We start from the raw sequence: 19112 nt of genomic DNA on the forward strand, positions 1-19112 counted from the left end.
TCTCTCCCTTGCTTTCTCTCTAGCAGAGGAAGGGATGGTCAGGGAAGCCCTCAATATCACTGTTTCTTTTCCAAACTCTTGGATCTTACTTTCCAGTTATCCAGGTTGATTGGGTTCATTGAGGTACTGTGCAGGCAATACAGACTAAGAGGAAATGAACTTGTGGCAGCATTCCAAAATAATACCTTGTGGAAGAAATGCAGTTTTCAGGCCGACCAGTGGATACTACATCCCCTCACTTGCAAGATGGCCTGCTTACAAGGCAGAAGAAAATGGCTATAGTCAGGGTAGACTAAGTTAAGCCCTTGGTAACAGACAGCTCCAAACTTTAGTGGCTTACAACCACCAAAAGGCATTGCTTACTGACACCAGAAGTCCGATGCAGCTCTGCCCCATGCCATATTCACTCAGGCTGTTGAGGCAAAAGGAAAAGAGAGATCATGAACCACAGGGTAAGGGCATTGAAGAGAGAGGGAAAAAAGGGAATATTTGGGGGAACAGTAATACAATCTGCCACAAGTACATGGAACTGTTTCTCAGAAGACTCCTAGGCCTAGAGTCAAAAAAACAGGGTTCCCCTTCCAGCTCTGCTGCCTAACAAACAAGTCACTTCACCTCTCTGAGTTTCATTTTACAATGAGGAAAATAAGGGACTGAATTCCACGACTCTCAGGGTACCCTCCAGCTTGGAGACCTGAAGTTCTGATTGCTAGAATAGGGACCTTCTCACCAGCCAGGGCCTTTGGTACACTGTCAATGTTTTCCTCTAAAAACTCTAAATTCTTCTGAATCTATCAAAAGGTACATTATTTGGGCCTATAAAAAGCCTGATGTCTTGATTGGGAGTCCATTCCTGAACCCCAGAACACAGAAAATGATTCAGGTGACTCTTCTCAAATTCTCCCGAGGAGAATTGAGAACAAGTATCATTCTAGATGCACAGGAAAGAAGTTAATTCATTACATACAATGGATGTGAATGTGCACCAGGTTCTAATTCTCTCTTGGAACTTCTAATTGTCAGCTAGGTCTGTTCTTTGTGGAGTTTTTTTTAGATTTTCTTTCTTTCTTGCTTGCTTTCTTGCTTTCTTGCTTTCTTGCTTTCAAACAGAGAGAGAGCAGGGGGAGGGGTGAAGGGAGAGGGAGTGAGAGAATTTCAAGCAGACTCCCTGCTGAGCAGGGAGTCTAACTCAGGGCTTGATCCCAGGACCCTGAAATCATAACCTCAGCCAAAACCAAGATTCAGACACTCAACCAACTGGGCCACCCAGGCAACCCCTGGGTCTGTTTATTGTATTTAAAGGAGCTCAATCAGCTCAAGCCTCCCCAAACCATGTGAGAAATTCAATGCTGTCCCCAAATGTCTGCAAATTCCTAGGAACTCATGAATTTCCGAGTGTTTCTCACTAGGAATTCCAACTCTTGCTGAGTCTCACTCACACGTTTCTTCCTATTCTGTTATCGCATCTCTGTCCAGATAAAGACAATGCCTTTATCCTTCATCTAGTTAAGGGAAATTAGCTATTCACAAAGCAGAAGAGCTCTATGAATGTTCCAGATCAGCTGGGCCCTCAGATGCCTGTAGTCTTTGCTGACAGCATGTGGAGCAGAAGAACCACCCAGCGGAGCTCAGTCAAGCAAGGGACTGGGGAGAGAGAATGAGGTGCTTATTTAAGCCCCTAAGTTCTAGAGTATGTCATATGTGATAAAAGAGAACAAAAATAGATAGGAAGCCCACTTCCCAGATATTGGGAGGCTCAGATCACTGAGAGGAAACCTGGAGGCATGGTTACTAAAATTGGTCAATCCCATCCTAGCAGAATTTGTACCTCTACCAAAAGACTCCTTGTAAGACAGCACAGCAGCATGAATATTTGATTATATTAGCTGCTACCAGAATTTAAGGAGGGGCCTAAAATCCTTTGAAGGGCTACTTGGGGGATGGAAGATGAAGCACTTGGACAGAGTGAAGAGTGACAATAAAGGTCTCTGGAACATTCAAGATGGCATGTTCACATGGCTGGAAGCAAATGCTGGCTGTCTGCTGGGCTCTCAACTGGGTTATTGACCAGTGTACATCAGTTCTCCTTCGTGTGGCCTCACCTTGTGGCTCAGACTTCTCATAGCACGGGGGCTGGGTTATGAGAGGGATTGTCTTAGGAACGAGCAACCCGAGAGGAAAAAGCATAAACTGGCAGTTCTATTAATGACTGGGCTCAGAATTCCCAGAATGGCATCATAAAGCCAGTCACAAGGCAAGCCCAAATTCATGGGGAGGGGAAAGAAGTTCTACCCTGATGGAAAGAGTGGCACATGTATAAAGGGAGGGAGGATACTATTGGGGCCATCGTTGGAGACTAGCAAGCACACTGTCTACCACTCCCAGGCACTCGGTGCCTGCTTCCCCACACTTGCTGTCAGATCACTGTGATAACTAGATTCTGGAAAATCTTCTAATGATCTGATCTAGGCCTACCATCCTGATAGTTTGGGTCTTGGGCTATCCAAAGATAATCATATTCTATTAGTCCTTTCCTTGTAAACCAACCTTTTCTTTTTTTTTTTTTTTATTTATTTTTTTTTATTGGTGTTCAATTTACTAACATACAGAATAACACCCAGTGCCCGTCACCCATTCACTCCCACCCCCCGCCCTCCTCCCCTTCTACCACCCCTAGTTCGTTTCCCAGAGTTAGCAGTCTTTACGTTCTGTCTCCCTTTCTGATATTTCCCACCCATTTCTTCTCCCTTCCCTTATTTTCCCTTTCACTATTATTTATATTCCCCAAATGAATGAGAACATATAATGTTTGTCCTTCTCCGACTGATTACTTCACTCAGCATAATACCCTCCAGTTCCATCCACGTTGAAGCAAATGGTGGGTATTTGTCATTTCTAATAGCTGAGTAATATTCCATTGTATACATAAACCACATCTTCTTTATCCATTCATCTTTCGATGGACACCGAGGCTCCTTCCACAGTTTGGCTATTGTGGCCATTGCTGCTATAAACATCGGGGTGCAGGTGTCCCGGCGTTTCATTGCATTTGTATCTTTGGGGTAAATCCCCAACAGTGCAATTGCTGGGTCGTAGGGCAGGTATATTTTTAACTGTTTGAGGAACCTCCACACAGTTTTCCAGAGTGGCTGCACCAGTTCACATTCCCACCAACAGTGTAAGAGGGTTCCCTTTTCTCCGCATCCTCTCCAACATTTGTTGTTTCCTGCCTTGTTAATTTTCCCCATTCTCACTGGTGTGAGGTGGTATCTCATTGTAATTTTGATTTGTATTTCCCTGATGGCAAGTGATGCAGAGCATTTTCTCATATGCATGTTGGCCATGTCTATGTCTTCCTCTGTGAGATTTCTGTTCATGTCTTTTGCCCATTTCATGATTGGATTGTTTGTTTCTTTGGTGTTGAGTTTAATAAGTCCTTTATAGATCTTGGAAACTAGCCCTTTATCTGATATGTCATTTGCAAATATCTTCTCCCATTCTGTAGGTTGTCTTTGAGTTTTGTTGACTGTATCCTTTGCTGTGCAAAAGCTTCTTATCTTGATGAAGTCCCAATAGTTCATTTTTGCTTTTGTTTCTTTTGCCTTCGTGGATGTATCTTGCAAGAAGTTACTATGGCCGAGTTCAAAAAGGGTGTTGCCTGTGTTCTTCTCTAGGATTTTGATGGAATCTTGTCTCACATTTAGATCTTTCATCCATTTTGAGTTTATCTTTGTGTATGGTGAAAGAGAGTGGTCTAGTTTCATTCTTCTGCATGTGGATGTCCAATTTTCCCAGCACCATTTATTGAAGAGACTGTCTTTCTTCCTATGGATAGTCTTTCCTCCTTTATCGAATATTAGTTGCCCATAAAGTTCAGGGTCCACTTCTGGATTCTCTATTCTGTTCCACTGATCTATGTGTCTGTTTTTGTGCCAGTACCACACTGTCTTGATGACCACAGCTTTGTAGTACAACCTGAAATCTGGCATTGTGATGCCCCCAGATATGGTTTTCTTTTTTAAAATTCCCCTGGCTATTCGGGGTCTTTTCTGATTCCACACAAATCTTAAAATAATTTGTTCTAACTCTCTGAAGAAAGTCCATGGTATTTTGATAGGGATTGCATTAAACGTGTATATTGCCCTGGGTAACATTGACATTTTCACAATATTAATTCTGCCAATCCATGAGCATGGAATATTTTTCCATCTCTTTGTGTCTTCCTCAATTTCTTTCAGAAGTGTTCTATAGTTTTGAGGGTATAGATCCTTTACATCTTTGGTGAGGTTTATTCCTAGGTATCTTATGCTTTTGGGTGCAATTGTAAATGGGATTGACTCCTTAATTTCTCTTTCTTCAGTCTCATTGTTTGTGTATAGAAATGCCACTGACTTCTGGGCATTGATTTTGTATCCTGCCACGCTACCGAATTGCTGTATGAGTTCTAGCAATCTTGGGGTGGAGACTTTTGGGTTTTCTATGTAGAGTATCATGTCATCGGCGAAGAGGGAGAGTTTGACTTCTTCTTTGCCAATTTGAATGCCTTTAATGTCTTTTTGTTGTCTGATTGCTGAGGCTAGGACTTCCAGTACTATGTTGAATAGCAGTGGTGAGAGTGGACATCCCTGTCTTGTTCCTGATCTTAGGGGAAAGGCTCCCAGTGCTTCCCCATTGAGAATGATATTTGCTGTGGGCTTTTCATAGATGGCTTTTAAGGTGTCGAGGAATGTTCCCTCTATCCCTACACTCTGAAGAGTTTTGATCAGGAATGGATGCTGTATTTTGTCAAATGCTTTCTCTGCATCCAATGAGAGGATCATATGGTTCTTGGTTTTTCTCTTGCTGATATGATGAATCACATTGATTGTTTTACGGGTGTTGAACCAGCCTTGTGTCCCAGGGATAAATCCTACTTGGTCATGGTGAATAATTTTCTTAATGTACTGTTGGATCCTATTGGCCAGTATCTTGTTGAGAATTTTTGCATCCATGTTCATCAGGGATATTGGTCTGTAATTCTCCTTTTTGGCGGGATCTTTGTCTGGCTTTGGAATTAAGGTGATGCTGGCTTCATAGAACGAATTTGGAAGTACTCCATCTCTTTCTATCTTTCCAAACAGCTTTAGGAGAATAGGTATGATTTCTTCTTTAAACGTTTGATAAAATTCTCCTGGGAAGCCATCTGGCCCTGGACTCTTGTGTCTTGGGAGGTTTTTGATGACTGCTTCAATTTCCTCCCTGGTTATTGGCCTGTTCAGGTTTTCTATTTCTTCCTGTTCCAGTTTTGGTAGTTTGTGGCTTTCCAGGAATGCGTCCATTTCTTCTAGATTGCCTAATTTATTGGCGTATAGCTGTTCATAATATGTTTTTAAAATCGTTTGTATTTCCTTGGTGTTGGTAGTGATCTCTCCTTTCTCATTCATGATTTTATTAATTTGAGTCTTCTCTCTCTTCTTTTTAATAAGGCTGGCTAATGGTTTATCTATCTTGTTAATTCTTTCAAAGAACCAACTCCTGGTTCTGTTGATCTGTTCCACAGTTCTTCTGGTCTCGATTTCGTTGAGTTCTGCTCGAATCTTTATTAACTCCCTTCTTCTCTTGGGTGTAGGATCTATTTGCTGTTTTTTCTCTAGCTCCTTTATGTGTAAGGTTAGCTTTTGTATTTGAGTTCTTTCCAGTTTTTGAATGGATGCTTGTATTGCGATGTATTTCCCCCTTAGGACTGCTTTTGCTGCATCCCAAAGATTTTGAACGGTTGTATCTTCATTCTCATTAGTTTCCATGAATCTTTTTAATTCTTCCTTAATTTCCTGGTTGACCCTTTTATCTTTTAGCAGGATGGTCCTTAACCTCCATGTGTTTGAGGTCCTTCCAAACTTCTTGTTGTGATTTAGTTCTAATTTCAAGGCATTATGGTCCGAGAATATGCAGGGGACAATCCCAATCTTTTGGTATCGGTTCAGACCCGATTTGTGACCCAATATGTGGTCTATTCTGGAGAAAGTTCCATGTGCGCTTGAGAAGAATGTGTATTCAGTTGAGTTTGGATGTAAAGTTCTGTAGATATCTGTGAAATCCATCTGGTCCAGTGTATCATTTAAAGCTCTCGTTTCTTTGGAGATGTTTTGCTTAGAAGACCTATCGAGTATAGAAAGAGCTAGATTGAAGTCACCAAGTATAAGTGTATTATTATCTAAGTATTTCTTCACTTTGGTTAATAATTGATTTATATATTTGGCAGCTCCCACATTCGGAGCATATATATTGAGGATTGTTAAGTCCTCTTGTTGAATAGATCCTTTAAGTATGATATAGTGTCCCTCTTCATCTCTCACTACAGTCTTTGGGGTAAATTTTAGTTTATCTGATATAAGGATGGCTACCCCTGCTTTCTTTTGAGGACCATTCGAATGGTAAATGGTTCTCCAACCTTTTATTTTCAGGCTGTAGGTGTCCTTCTGTCTAAAATGAGTCTCTTGTAGACAGCAAATAGATGGGTCCTGCTTTTTTATCCAGTCTGAAACCCTGCGCCTTTTGATGGGGTCATTAAGCCCGTTCACATTCAGAGTTACTATTGAGAGATATGAGTTTAGTGTCATCATGATATCTATTCAGTCTTTGTTTTTGTGGACTGTTCCACTGAACTTCTTCTTAAAGGGGAATTTTAAGAGGCCCCCTTAAAATTTCTTGCAGAGCTGGTTTGGAGGTCACATATTCTTTCAGTTGCTGCCTGTCTTGGAAGCTCTTTATCTCTCCTTCCATTTTGAATGAGAGCCTTGCTGGATAAAGTATTCTTGGTTGCATGTTCTTCTCATTTAGGACCCTGAATATATCCTGCCAGCCCTTTCTGGCCTGCCAGGTCTCTGTGGAGAGGTCTGCTGTTACCCTAATACTCCTCCCCATAAAAGTCAGGGATTTCTTGTCTCTTGCTGCTTTAAGGATCTTCTCTTTATCTTTGGAATTTGCAAGCTTCACAATTAAATGTCGAGGTGTTGAACGGTTTTTATTGATTTTAGGGGGGGATCTCTCTATTTCCTGGATCTGAATGCCTGTTTCCCTTCCCAGATTAGGAAAGTTTTCAGCTAGAATTTGTTCAAATACATATTCTGGCCCTCTGTCCCTTTCGGCGCCCTCGGGAACCCCAATTAAACGTAGGTTTTTCTTCCTCAGGCTGTCGTTTATTTCCCTTAATCTATCTTCATGGTCTTTTAAGTGTTTGTCTCTTTTTTCCTCAGTTTCCCTCTTTGCTATCAACTTGTCTTCTAGGTCACTCACTCGTTCTTCCACCTCGTTAACCCTCGTCGTTAGGACTTCTAGTTTGGATTGCATCTCATTCAATTGATTTTTAATTTCTGCCTGATTAGCTCTAAATTCTGCAGTCATGAAGTCTCTTGAGTCCTTTATACTTTTTTCTAGAGCCACCAGTAGCTGTATAATAGTGCTTCTGAATTGGCTTTCTGACATTGAATTGTAATCCAGATTTTGTAACTCTGTGGGAGAGAGGACTGTTTCTGATTCTTTCTTTTGAGCTGAGGTTTTCCTTCTAGTCATTTTGCTCAGTGCAGAGTGGCCAAAAGCAAGTTGTATTGGGAAAAAGAGAAAAAGAGAGGAGAGAAAGAAGGAAAGAAAAGAGAAAGAGAAAAAAAAGGGAAGAAAAAGAAAAAAAAAAACGAAAAAAAAAAAAGAAAAAGAGAAAGAAAAAGAAAGGAGAAAAAAAGGGGGTGGGGGAAGGAAACAAATCAAAAAGCAAAACAAAACAAAAACAAAAACAAAAACAAACAAACAAACAAAGAACCACCGGGGAGTATCTTCTGATTCTGTGTACTTTAAGTCCCTTGGCTTCTCCTGGAAGTTGTCAGTCTAGCTGGTGTTCTGGGGGAGGGGCCTGTTGTGCTGATTTTCAGGTGTCAGCAGTTGGGGGAGCTGCTGTGCCCCTGCCTGGTGCAGGGCTCAGTGGGGGTTGTTTACCCCGTGAGGCCGCAGGAGGAACAGCCCCAGTGGCGGGGCAGCTCTGGAAACCTGGATTCAGCCCCCGCAGGAACTCCGGAGCTCTAGGTCTGCAGGGCCTGGAGGCTCCGGGGCGGGGCCGCTGATCTGCTCAGCTGGGGCAGGAGCGTCCTTGCTGTCCTGGGCCCTCCCGGCCTCTGCCTGTCCCGGGGGAGGCGGGATCCTGGGCTGTGTCCCGGCGCCCTGTGCTCCGGAGCCTGCGCTGGCGGATTCGCGCTCCCGGGCCGCGCAGCCCCCTCCGCGGAGCCGCCGCCCGAGCCCCCCCCACCGAGCTGCTCCTGGAACCGCGCAGCCCCCTCCGCACGGAGCCTCTTCCTCTGCCCGAGCCCCTCCGAGCTGCTCCCGGGGCCGCGCAGCCCCCTCCGCGGAGCCGCCGCCCGAGCCCCTTCAGCTGCTCCGGGTCCCGCCGGGTCCCGCCGTGCGCGCTGCAGCCCTTAGGGAGCTCGGCGCACTCTCCTGGGCGCGCAGTTGCTGTTAGTGTCCCCGGGAGCCCGAGGGCATCCCCGCCCTCCTGGGTCCTGCTCCATCTCCCCGCGAGCCCCTTTCCGCCCGGGAAGGTCGGTGCAGCTCCTGCGTCTCCGGGACGGGGCTCTCCTGTCCTGGGGACACTCGCCCCGGCCTCAGCCCGGCTCCTCGCGGGGCCCCTCCCCCTTGGAGGCCTTTGTTTCTTTACTTCTTTTTCCCCGTCTTCCTACCTTGATAGAAGCGCGAACTCTTCTCACTGTAGCATTCCAGCTGGTCTCTCTTTAAATCTCAGGCCGAATTCATAGATTTTCAGGATAATTTGAAGGTTTTCTAGGTAGTTTGGTGGAGACAGGTGATTTGGGGACCCTACTCTTCCGCCATCTTGCTCCTCCCTCCTAAACCAACCTTTTCGTTTGAGATTTCCGTTGCCAAGCTCCTAGAATTTTTTTTTTTTCTGTTTTTTGTTCTTATATTTAGACCCTGACTCTATCATTTAGGATCCAGGCTGGAAAATAGAACCCAGACTAGTTATTTTAACAGAGTAAGTTTAATATTGGGACTTAGTAGAGCAGGTACAGGAGGCCTGGAAACATAAAATGGAAGCAATGAGGTAACTGAAAGACAATAATGGCAAGAAACAGCTACCAACCCTGAGGCTAAGAAACAAGGGGAAGAAGGCAGTTCCCAGAGCCTCAAGGCCCAGAGGAGGGGTCCCTTGGAGCTGGGACACAGACCTCTGAGCAGGGAGGTGCTTGGCTGGTGCTGGTGCCTCAGAAGCACGGGAAGGTGACATTGCTGACAAAGTGAAGTGTAGTTGCTGGCCGATGCTGGACACAGGAAGGAGCAGTGATTTCTTTTTCCAGCTTTGTGGTCCCTCCCCGTGGGCAGACACTAACAGGGACGACTGGCAAAGCATGTGTGTCCAGAGTCCTCACGCCGGCATCACGAAGAAGAGTCTGGAAGTGAGGCACAGTGGCTTATAACCTACACACTGCTTTACTATGAGGAGCAGGGATTTTATGGAGTTACTTTACTTCCAGGGATGATGTGTATAACATCATTTATGGAGATTAGTGGGGGGAAAGGAGCACAGGAACTGCTACAGGAATGAAAGTGTACTTTAATCTATACCCCAGGGGCAGTTGGTGAACACCAAAGGGCTCTCATCAGTAAACCACCTTCCAGGGTAGCTATGCAAGCATGGCCATCGGAATCTTCCCTGGGGCTTTTATATTAACTCAGGGAATGTTGGAGATAATTGCTTACTGGTGAAATGAGTGGTGTTGGAGATATATGAGGGGCTAGAAAGATTCCGTGAGGCTCACAGCTCTTTGCATAAATAAGAAAATAAGAATCTACTACACTGAACAACCAAACATGTGCTTACACCATTCTTTTTGATCTGGTGTGAGCTCCCTTCAGAAAGGACAACGGGGCCTGATCTCGCTAAAAGGCCTGGTCACCTCTCATCACAGCAGTGCTGGATCTGCCTTGGATCAAACCTTTGGGACTTGGGTGCTTGTCGGAATGCCTAAAAAACTGACAGTGAGGTCACTGAACTCATAGGAACAGGCTGTCTGTCCTGTGACTGTTCGCTCTAAGTACTTGTATGTTTGGCAGAATTAGGTTTGCTTTTACAGTGATATCCACCTGGTGGTAGGGGAGGAGATCCATAATTCTCATCTGTCTCTGATCATTAAGTATTTCCTTATATTAACCAAAAACCCTGGTGATGACTGAACAGCCACACTGGTTTAGGTTCCTTTACAAGAACTCTAGGAGGACTGGTGGTGGTGGCAGCCAATACCCATGAGAGAACCCCAGGGAGGTCAGATTTATGGGGCGAGTCAGGATAGCATGGTCAGCAGACATCCATCCATGAAAGTTCTCTTTCCAGGGCCTCCCCGGAACCCTGGAAATGTGTGCGTTGAGAAGCCATTTCCTCACCTTGTAATCTATGATCCTCCAGTCCTCCAGATCCCGGGTCAGCCCCTTCCTCCAGCCTCAGCCCTCTCTCTGTCACCTCCCCTCCTCACCCAGGCCCTGTCCCGCTGGGCTCCTCTCTCTGGCCAGTGGAACAGTTCCCACCTGCACTTGGAGAGGTTCACTGTCCTGTGAATGACAAAATGGGCAGAGGGGAAGTCCCCAAGGCCACTGTGAAGTTCAAAGAGCTGTGCTAAAAATTTCACAGCAACTTTTGAAATAATTGGGAGATAAAGGATCACAACACAGAGGATGAGAAACATTTTGGAAGAGGTAATCATACAATCTGGAGTTCTCCACATCCCTGCTTGCACATGCAGTGTTTCCACAGTCTCTTTGTAACCACCTCCACTGCTCCCCAACACACAATGAACCCACACACTTTTCCAAAGAGATTACTGATCTCATCTGAGAAACAATTAATTCAGTGTTGCCAGTCATGCCCTTAAAATAGCCAGGAAAAATCAGGCTACATTCTTAAATTTATTTATTTATTTATTTATTTATTTATTTATTTATTTATTTATTTATTTGAGAGAGAGCCAGAGAGAGAGTAGGAGCAGAGAGGAGGTGCAGAGGCAGAAGCAGACTCCTCACTAAGCAGGGAGCCCAAGTTTGGGCTCGATCCCAGGATCATGACCTGAGCTGAAAGCAGATACCCAACCAACTGAACCATCCAGCTGCCCATCAGGCTGCATTTTAAAAGGACCAAGCTTCATATAAGAAGAAATTCAGAAAACAGAAAAAAAAAATAAATACACGAATCTATACTGTAACCTAGGATGATTCGGGCCCTTTGTGGAAGCTATTTGGCAGCTTTGGTTATGATTTCTGTTCTACTGTTTGGTCAGGATGGGATTTTTCAAGGCATTCGTGCAGCTCATTAAATATGTTATTATGTTGGCTTATGTTTCTCTTTCAATTTAAGAACTCAGCTCTTAGAAAACATTTGCCTGAAATGAGTCCAAGTAGCTTAAGCCTCAGAAGCAAATCCATTTTGACTAATAAAAGACTAATTCTCTAAATAAGCAAGATGGTTTTTCTTAAATGAGAATCTAATTGTGAAATCCTATATCCTTAAATTTAGCAAATTACTAGCATAGACATTTCTAAGCCTATGCGATTTGGATCAGATTTCTCATCATCAGAAAAAGGAATAATTTCTCTATCATCAGAATTTGAAATGAGCTGCAAGAACACAGGCCTCAGCTGGCAATCACCTCTCAAAGTAAACAAACCCATATGCTGGGACCTGGAAGATTTGGGTCCTCCATGACTTCAACCATCCCCCTCCACGCACACCCCACACCCCACACCCACCAGCCAATCACCTTCAGATCCTTAACTGGCCTTCTCGTCTGCCCTTTATTGGGAACTAGGAATGGCTCCTGTCCTTAATGAAATTTTCTTCCTCAAATTCCAGAGATAAAACATCGGTGCTCATATTTTCATGTAGAGCCGGTAGTCAGGTGTGACTGGCCGCCTCTCCCAGCCTTCAGGCCAGAACTGCATAAATTGACACACTCTAAAAGAGAAAATGAGCATGTAACATCTGGGTCTCTTCACTCAGAAATGCAACAATTAAGAATTAGTCTTCTGGCTATGAACAAATAACTTAGAGCAGTGCATTTTACAAAAGCAGATCTCGTCACTCCATCCTGGGGGAGATGCTTTTGTCCCTTGGCATACAACCAGCTGCAAGAGCTGATCAATATTCTGGCTGTATCCTTTGGATTGTTGCAAACACCATCAGCCCAGTTCTGTCTTTTTATTATAGCCACAGGGTAAAGTCTTTCTTCAGACTACCAGGGTCACCTGTAGGCTGTCTTGCAGTGTCATGTGTGGATGACAAAAGTCTAACAAAGAGGAGAATTGTGTAATGAAAATAAGCAGCAGAGACCAGAGAGGACTTTGAAAAAATGAAAAGGCTACGCACATATTTCATTGCCTTGAGCCTCTAGGACATGTGTACATCCCAGACTTTCCAAAATACATTACTGTGAGCAGATCCTCAAACCAAATTGTATTCTCTGTTGTTTGTTCTCACTTCTGTGTACATTCATCAAATAAAAACAAAATGGTACTTCCTGTATGCCAGGTACTAACTGTATAAGGTGCTGGGGACAGGCTGGTGAAACAGAGTCACCGTTTCCAAGCTCAGAAAGGTCACAGTCAGCCAGGGGAGACAGTCCATTACATAAGAAAAAAACAATGCTTGGTGATAAAGGCTCCAAGAATATCAAGTCCCGGAGCCTTGGTGATGCAGAGAAGGAGGGACTGGTTCAGTCCTACAGGAGGTACCGTTTATGCTGGTAGCCAGGAGAGGTGAATCCCCTGGGCCAAGCGGGAGCAGGGAGGCAGAGGTGAGGAAGAGAGACGGTGGAGTGCATCAGGAGAAGGCAGTAGCGTGGATGAAGGCTTGCAGGTGAGAGACAGCCTTCCCTATTATTGGACCTGAACGTCTCCTGATCATCCAAAGACTGAAGAAAATGCAGTGAGAGAGACAGAGAAGCTGCAAGAGTAGAAGGTGGGAAAGTAAGAAAACAGAGTGTGACGGGTTTTTGGACTGAACCCTAAGGTCAAGGAAAAGTGGGGTCAATTGGGTTGTTGCTCCCAGTTCTTTTCCCCCTTCATGTTACAGAAGTGACCACATCTTTACGGTGTGCAGAGCAAGCATCCTTGCCCCCTGACCTTGGGTTTAGCAATGTGACTTCCTTTGGCCAATGAACTGTTAGCTGAGAAGGCCCATGGAAGGTATGAATGAGCTACTTGGTTTCATTTGTCCTTTTGCGCCTCTTTTGGTGGCCTGTGTAAACCATATGCTTCAGGGAGCTGCTGCCCCTTCTCGCTAGGCCCTAGAATGACATCATGTACTACACTTTAACCCAACCAGAAACCTGGGGTCCTACCCAGCTGAACCCAGGCTTCGTGAGCCAAACTGCTGCCAACCTACAGACCTAAGAGCTGAAAATACTTATTTTGGTAAGTCACTCAGATGTGGGTAGCAAAAACTGACTAAAATAAAGACTATGGCAAATTTTGCAGAAGGGAATGAATGACATGGTCATGGTCGTATTTTAAAACATTCCCTGGCTCCATTATGGAGAACAGATTGAGGGAGAGAAGACCAGTTGGAAGAGGAACACAGCCAAACTGGGAGATGGTTTTGTTAATCCAGAGAAAAATAAATGATGGTGGCCTTGCCCAGGGTGTCAGTGGTAGGGGGCAGAGAGAAGCACTGATTCTTGTTTAATATGTATTCCTTTAGTGCAGTATTCCTGTTTTGTGGGGGGGTTTTCTTTTTAATATAAAATCTGTTTTCCTCTAAGACCAAGATAAGCACAGTCTCTCTAAGACATTAGAACTCAAGCCTATTTAGCAATCCGGCTTGATTTGTTCATTCAGGTATTTATTCTACTGTCATTTATTGAATGCCTGCCAAGTGTCAGCACAATAAAATATGTCATCCCTGCCATCCCAAAGCCTTTAGTCCAGGATGGAGAGACAGACACATAAGCAAACAATTGCAATAATCCATTGAAAGTACTGTAATAAAAATGAGAATAAAACCTACAGTAACATGAAGGGGAGAATACAATCCTTTATTCTATTAATGTTCCTGGAGACATTTATATTCATTTGTGTAGGCAGCAGTCTTTGTTTTATTCACTGATATATCACAGGTGCCTGGAAGAAAATGCTTAGCATGCATAATTAGTGGATGCCTAATGACTTTAGGTTTCATGCTTAATTTCCTGAACTGTGGCTCAGCTTCACCCTTCTCCTTCCAGTCTGGACTGCCTCAGATAGGATTCCCATGGACTGAGATGATGGTCAATAGGTTCAAGTAGCAAAGCAAGTGTAGGATAAAAACTGAGAAGACATTGCATTGGGCCACCGGGATGATGCTACTGACTTTTGAGGGCAGAGTTTCAATAGAGTGCTGGAGTGAAACACCACAACTCAAACACAAGCTTCCTCAACCTGCTTCTTTTAGTTCTTTAGCAGTGGGGATTAGAATATTCGCCATATGCACCATAGACGTGGCAGGAAAGATACACAACTGAGAAAGGCTAGCAGGATGGTACTCCCTTGATGGTGTTTATCTTAATGACTTCACCCCGGTCTAAGTCTGGCCCTTGGTGTTACTGTCTAGGAGCTTTATCTCAGAGATCGTGATTCATACTAACCCACAGGGGACTAAATATGACACACCCATATGCATCATGTTTAATTTTTATTGAGAAATATAACTTCTGTGTGGGCCTTTTTACTCTTATCTGTCTAACCAGCACATTTTTCCCTTTGAACAAGCTATATGAGATGTCTAATCATCTGAAGGTAACTTGAAAGTGGCTTGAGATATTTGGAATCAGAACAAAGAAAGAGGATTTAAATGTTAAAATAGAATCAGGTTTGTTTGTTAGTATAGTTGATGCACAATGTTACATTAGTTTCAGGTGTATAACAGTGATTTGACAAGCTTATACATTATGCATGTTTATTCCCATGACTTATTCATTCCATAACTGGAAGCCTGTATCTCCCTCTCCCCTTCACCCTCCACCCCTCTTCCCTCTGGCAACCATTAGTTTGTTCTCTATTTATAGGTCTGATTCTGCTTTTTTGTTTATTCACTTTTATTTTTAGATCCCGCTTTTGAGTGAAATCATATGGTATTTGTCTTTCTCAGTCTGACCTATTTCACTCACCATAATACCCTCTGGGCCGTCCGTGTTGTCTCAAATGGCATAATCTCATCCTTTTTCGTAGCTGAGTAATATTCCATTTGTGCATATATACCACATCCTCCTTATCCATTTGTCTGTTAATAGGCAATTAGAAAAAAAAATAGGCAATTAGGTTGTTTCCATTTTTGGCTATTGTAAATAATGCTGTGATCAACATGGAGGTGCATATATGTTTTCAAATTAGTGTTTTTGTTTTCTTTGGGTAAATACCTAATAGCGGAATTATTCTATTTTTAATTTTTTGAGGATCCTCCATACTGTTTTCTATGGTGGCTGAACCAATTTACATTCCAACCAGCAATGTACAAGTGTTCCTTTTCTTCCATATCCTTGCCAACATTTATTGTTTCTTGTCTTTTTTATTTTAGCCATTCTGACTAAGGTGTAAGGTGATATCTCATTGGTTTTGATTTGCATTTCCCTGATGAGTGATGTTGAGCATCTTTTTATGTGTCTGCTGCTCATCTGTAGTCTTCTTTGGAAAAATGTCTGTTCAGGTCCTCTGCCCATTTTTTAATCAGATTGTTTGGTTGATTTTTTGTCTGATTGGTTGGTTGGTTTGAGTTGTATAAATTCTTTATATATTTTGGATATTAACCCCTTATCAGATATATCATTTGCAAATATCTCCTCCCATTCAGTAGGTTACCTTTTTGTTTTGTTGGTTTCCTTTGCTGTACAAAAGCTTTTCAAAGCTTTTTGTTTTGATGTAGTCCCTCCAATGTTTTTTTTTTTTTTTTTTTTTTTTTGCTTTTATTTCTCTTGCCTTAGGGGACATATCTAGAAAAGATGTTGCTAGGGCAAATGCCAGAGAAATTACTGCCTGTGTTTTTTTTTTAAGATTAAAAAAATTAGGGATCCCTGGGTGGCGCAGCGGTTTGGCGCCTGCCTTTGGCCCAGGGCGCGATCCTGGAGACCCGGGATCGAATCCCACGTCGGGCTCCCGGTGCATGGAGCCTGCTTCTCCCTCTGCCTATGTCCCTGCCTCTCTCTCTCTCTCTCTCTGTGTGTGACTATCATAAATAAATAAAAATTAAAAAAAAAAAGATTAAAAAAATTAAGTAATCTCTACACTTAACGTTGGGCTCAAACTCACAACCCCAAGATCAAGAGTCACATGCTCTCCTGACTAAACCAGCCAGGCACCCCCTGCCTGTTTTTTCTTCTAGGATTTTTATGGTTTCAGGTCTCACATTTAGGTCTTCAATTCATTTTGAGCTTATCTTTGTGTATGGTGTTAAAAGATGGTCTAATATTTTACATGTAGCTGTCTAGTTCTGAGAACACCACTTATTAAAGAGACTGTCTTTTCCCCGAAATGGAGTCAGGTTTTATTAGCTTGACATAATTTCAGAGTTGGAAGCATCAGGCATTTTCAATATTTCTTGAGACTCACAGTGGACGCTCTCCCCAGGACACTGCAGAGAAAGGCATTACCTAAGTCACCGTGCTCTTTTCTAGGGCTCCATTACAGACCAAATCTTGCTCCTAACTGATGCTTAGGTTTCCACAACGCTTTTGAGGACAATTCCCTACCTCAAGGCCGTGTAACTCTCCCACATGGAATGTTTCAATCCAGAAAGGTTGAATAGGCTGATGCAATTTATAAAAACAATCTGCAAGTGCAGTAATGCTAAATAAATTAAAATTTTCCTGGCTCTTCTTATAAAGCTGGTTGTAGTACTTATAATGCTGCCACACTGATTTTCATTTGGGGTTACACCTCCATAACAAAGGATTAGGGAAGATTTCACGGCTGTTTGTTTGAACAATCTTTAGTCTTCCAATGAACCACAAATTAATAAACCATTCTGTTAGTGATGTTTTCACCTTTACATCTCCCCCAACTTACCCCTAATTGACTCAGCAGTTTCAAGATAAAATTGCATGGTACTGAATAAAATGTAAGCACGTGCATGTAAATATTATTGCCGTGGATCACCATTCTTATCAAATCTAGCCTGTCTGCATTTTCCCATGCATTTATGGTCCTACAGGTTATTGGAACAGAGTAGTAGATTTCAGCGGGCAGTTAATTCCAAATCACCTAGTCCAGTGGAAATGGCAGTATCTTGCAACTTTTTCCTTGCTAACTGGAAGGGGAAGTCCTTTCGTATTTACTTAAAATCCTTGATTGGCTTGTTAGTATTTCTACTACAGTTGGTACTTGGTTTCCAAAATAAACTGTTGTTTTTCTCTTGAGGTATCTGCACTCCTCAGATGTCTGGTTATTTTGGCCTATGAACTCATATTCCCATGGAGGTCCTAGCAGCTTGGCCTCACACCTACAGGAAATAGCTGAAAGGCAGCCCCTAATCTGGGTCAAGTCCAAAATTCAAGGGAAGCAGCAAGGACTACCCCCTATATGCAGGTTCTAACACAAGGCTCTAACTATATTATTAGCTGGGGACAGGATAGTGAAAGAGTCTTCTGTTTACTCTCATCCCATTGAGCAAATTCTCAGGCTACGGATATACCTTTGAACCCTCAGAGTAGTGGAACTTGAAGAAGGGAGTCTCCATCAGCTGTGCAGGGAGCAAGGTGATTGCCTGAGGCCAAGCAGTGCACCCCATCTTCAGCCACTCTGCACCCTGGGAGCACCTGGGCGCTGCTTAAATTACTCCCGCAGTCCCCTACAACCGTGCTTTGGTCTCACTTGATTGTGCCCCTCAAGAGAAGTCCCGCATTTGCTTTTTCCAAGAGTCCTGAAAATGATCTAGTTTGCAAACATTTCTTAAATTTCCTAGCTTGGGGCTGCTAGACCACAGAAGTAATATAAATTCAGACTGAAAACTACCCTTAGGAAAGGTGATGATTATTTATTACCATGGATGTGTGTGTGTGTGTGTGTGTGTGTGTGTGTGTGTGTGTGTTCCCCCACCCTCACCCAAAGCTCAGACAAGGGTAGACAAGCTTCTTTGTTTTCTACCTCAGCTAATGGATAGCTTTGCCTTCTGATCACTGTAGTGATCCACTGATCACTCTCAGGATCCCAAGTTTATACAAAGTTCTTAGTTCCAGTTCCTCCCAGATCCTTTTCTCTGGACCCTCAAAGCTGTTAAAACCCAAGTATCTTGGTCACAAAGTTCTCTCTCCTTCTCTAGGGGAATCAGTGTTAGCAGCTGTTTACCATGTGGAACTGTAGGTTCAGCTCTGATTTTGGCCTTGAAATATTTTCCTTACTATCCTAACTATGCATTTAAAATGATACTTGCCAGGGTTCCTGGGTGGCTCAGTCGGTCAGGCTTCTGATTCTTGATTTCGGCTCCAGTAGTGATCTTAGAGTACTAGGATCAGGCCCCAAGTCAGGCTCTGGGCTCCTTGCAGGGTCTGCTCTGGATTTTCTCTCCCTCTCCCTCTGTCTTTCCCCTCATTTGTGTTCTAAATAAATAAATAAAATCGATAGATAGTTAAAATGATACTTGCCTTCTCGGGATGCCTGGGTGGCTTAGTTGGTTAAGTATCCTACTCTTGCTTTTGGCTCAGGTCATGATCTCTTGGACCAGGAGGTCAAGCCCAGCATCTAGTTCTCCACTGAGCCTGAAGTCTGCTTGACTTCTCTCTCCCTCTGTCTCTTCCCCCATTCATGTGTATGTGCACACATGCACCCTCTCTCTCTCAAATAAATCTTTAAAAAAATAAAATGATACTTGCCTTCTAAAAGAAAATAAACTTTTTTAAAGAAAAATGTGGCGGGGCACCTGGCTGGCTCAGTCAGAGAGCATGTGACTCTTGACCTCCAGGTCATGAGTTTGAGCCCCATGTTGGAGGTAAAGATTACTAAAAAAATTAACTCTTTTTTTTTAAGATACTTGCCTCACTTTATCCAGTACTTCTAGGTGTTCTATAGCAGAAGGGCTTTCAAATTCTCCAAACTGCCATGTGGCCCAAAATGGAGGGCCTATG

The sequence above is a fragment of the Canis lupus genome, chromosome X, assembly GCF_011100685.1.
Source record: "Canis lupus familiaris isolate Mischka breed German Shepherd chromosome X, alternate assembly UU_Cfam_GSD_1.0, whole genome shotgun sequence".
Classification (NCBI taxonomy): domain Eukaryota; kingdom Metazoa; phylum Chordata; class Mammalia; order Carnivora; family Canidae; genus Canis; species Canis lupus.